Consider the following 3,208-nt stretch of genomic DNA (forward strand, 5'->3'; position numbering starts at 1 on the left):
GCCCTAGAATAATCTTTTTGAGAGCAGGAAAAGAGAGCATTTTCTGTGTGACAGTTGATACCAGGATACTTTGAGAAAGGTATTGATGTTAGGAGATGAGGACAGAAAAGCAAAGAACAGCAAGGGGAGGAGCTGGGGGGAGAGCAAGGGAAGGGGGTGGAAATATTTTTCATTTCTCCTAGATGCCCTTAAATGGATTGGGAAAAGCCTCAAAGATGCTCTGTCAAGTACCACTTTTGGAATACAACCCATCAGGAAGAACAAGGGGAATCTTTCTTCCAGTTTTCCACCAACTGTTTTCCTGGGTGCGCAGCCTCGAGGCCCGCAGGAGGAACACCAAGTGCTGAAGCGCTGCTTTTAATGGCGGTTAGCTGAGCCTTCCTCCTGTCCAAATTTTTCCCGAGCAGAGAGGCAGGCACTGGGGGAATGAGTTAACGTCTCCTTCTTAGAAGCCTCTGCTGGGGCCCCTACTGAATAGCAGCCTGAGGATGTAAACTATTTAGAGAGAGTGTCCCGGACACGAGAAACTTCTGTCTGAACATGCCTGCGGCAGTTACAGTGACGCATGAATGACGTACGAATGTCAGGGAGTCAGGACATGAACACCTCCTGCCTCCGGGAGCTGCCCACTGGTTTTCAGCCTAACACATACAGCCTTAGTTGCCATCGCAGGAGAGCAATTCTTCACCGAGGACCATACACTACCTGTTAGCACCTTTAATCCTCCCAACAGTCCTGTGAGGTGCATTTACTATCATTCTCACTTTACCTTTGAGGAGTCTGAGGCTCAGAGACACTGAGTAACCTCTTCAAGGTCACACAGTTAGTCTGTGAAGAAGGATTCAAACCCAGAGCTGTCTCACTTGCAGGTAGATGTTATTCCATCTCCCTCCATTGCCCTGTTGTAGTCTGTCCTTCCTACATGCTTGGGTGGAGCACAACTGGCTTTCTTTGCACAGCTCTTGACAACACTCAAGAGGGAAAAAAAGGTGTAGAAAACAAAAGGGTGGGGCTGTGACCGTGCCAGTCATCCTGGCGCGGTGTTTATATGGTGCTGGTTGCTGTATAAACAATGAGTAGTCAAGATATGGGTCAGCCCTCTCCCTCCTGTTAAAAATCTAGAAGAGGAGGATTTATGTTTGCTAGATTCTAGAATTTGCTCAATGTATTAGTCAGGGTTCTCCAGAGAGACAGACTCAGTAGGAGACAGATATAGGTATATGAGGGGTGATTTATAGGGAGACTGTTCATGTGATTGCAGAGGCTGAGAAGTCCCACAACAGGCTGTCTGCAAGCCAGAGATCCTGGGATGCTGGTGGCGTGGTTCAGTCCACGCCCGAAGGCCTCAGAACCAGGGAAGCCAATGGTGTAACTCTCAGTCTAAGGCCAAAGGCCCGAGAACCCGGGAAGCCACTGGTATAAGTCCTAGAGTCCAAGAGGGGCCTGGATTATTGTCCAAGGACAGGAGAGAAAGAGTGTATCCCAGTTCCAGCATATAGAGTGATACATTCTCCTTTTCTCTGTTTCTGTTCTCTCCAGGACCCCAACAGATGGGATGGTGCCTGCCCACACGGAGGGTGGATCTTCCTTACCTAGTCCACACAGACATACATGCTAATAATCTCCTCTGGAAACACGCTCACAGACACACCCCAAATTACCAGGTTTCTAGGTATTCCTTAATCCAGTCCAGCTGACACTTAAAATAAACCATCACACTCAATGTCTTTGTCAGTTCAGTCTGCTGTAACAGAATACCATAGATTGAGTCACTTTAAAAAACATTCTCACAGTTCTGGAGGCTGGGAAGTTCAAGATGAAGGCACTGGTAAATTTGGTGTCTGGTGAAGGCCCGTTTCCTGGTTCATAAATGACCTTCCTCTCGCTGTGTCCTCACATGGTGGGAAGAGGGCTAGAGAGCTCTCAGGGGTCCTTTTCATATGAACACGAATCTCATTCTTCAGGGCTCCACCCTCACGACTTAATTACCTCCCAAAGGCACCACCTCCTAACACCATTACATTGGGGGTTAGAATTTTAACATATGAATTTTGTGGGGATACAAACATTTAGTCCTTAATATTTAGTATTTTTTTTTTTTTTTTTTGAGAGAGAGTCTCACTCTTTTTGCCCGAGCTAGAGTGCCGTGGTGTCAGCCTAGCTCACAGCAACCTCAAACTCCTGGGCTTAAGCGATCCTCCTGCCTCAGCCTCCCGGGTAGCTGGGACTACAGGCACGCGCCACCATGCCCAGCTAATTTTTTCTATATATTTTTAGTTGTCCAATTAATTTCTTTCTATTTTTGGTAGAGGTGGGGTCTTGCTCTTGCTCAGGCTGGTCTCAAACTCCTGAGCTCAAACGATCCACCCTCTTCGGCCTCCCATAGTGCTAGGATTACAGGCATGAGCCACCGCGCTCGGCCAATATTTAGTATTTTTTAAAAAGGTATAATTAGAAAAAAGCTTCCTCTACCCCTGTGAACAAAACCAACCAAACCATTCGGACTTAATGCTCAGAAACTCTCTGTTCTTTAGCATTAATCTAAGAAAAAAAAGGAAAGGATTCATTCCTTGGAAAAACCTTGAATTTACACTTTTGGAAGCTATGATTTCAAGTACTGAAAAGGCAGAGTGAAACCATGACATACCATGCGGAAGAGAAGACAACTACCCTCAAATTCTCCCCTGAGAAAAGCGCTTGTTCAAACGGTCTGGAACTCCCAAACACCAGCTGGCTAACTCTCCCCACGCCCTCTTAGTGGACAGTCATTGCTACAGCTGAATGTTTGTGCCGCTCCCTCCATTCATATGATGAAACCCTATACCCCCCAATGTGATGGTATTAAGAGGTGGGGCCTTTAGGAGGTGACGAGTCATGAGGGTAGAGCCCTCGTGAGTGGGATTAGTGCCCTTATAAAAGAGGCCCCAGACAGCCTCCTAGCCCCTTCCGTTATGTGAGGACACATAGAAGTCACCATCTGTGAGGAGCAGGCTCTCACTAGACACTGAATCTGCTAGCACCTTGACCTTGCGCTTCCCAACCTCCAGGACAGTATGCAACACATTTCTGTTGTTATAAATTACCCAGTCTAAGGTATTTTGTTACAGCGGCAGGAATAAACGGAGATAGCCACAGAGGAGTCACTGCTGGGGCAGAGGCAGGAAGAGAAGAAATGCCCAGGGTCTCAGTGTCTGGTCCTGCTGCGCTG

This window comes from Propithecus coquereli, unplaced genomic scaffold, assembly GCF_000956105.1.
Source record: "Propithecus coquereli isolate 6110/MARCELLA unplaced genomic scaffold, Pcoq_1.0 Scaffold189, whole genome shotgun sequence".
Taxonomy (NCBI): domain Eukaryota; kingdom Metazoa; phylum Chordata; class Mammalia; order Primates; family Indriidae; genus Propithecus; species Propithecus coquereli.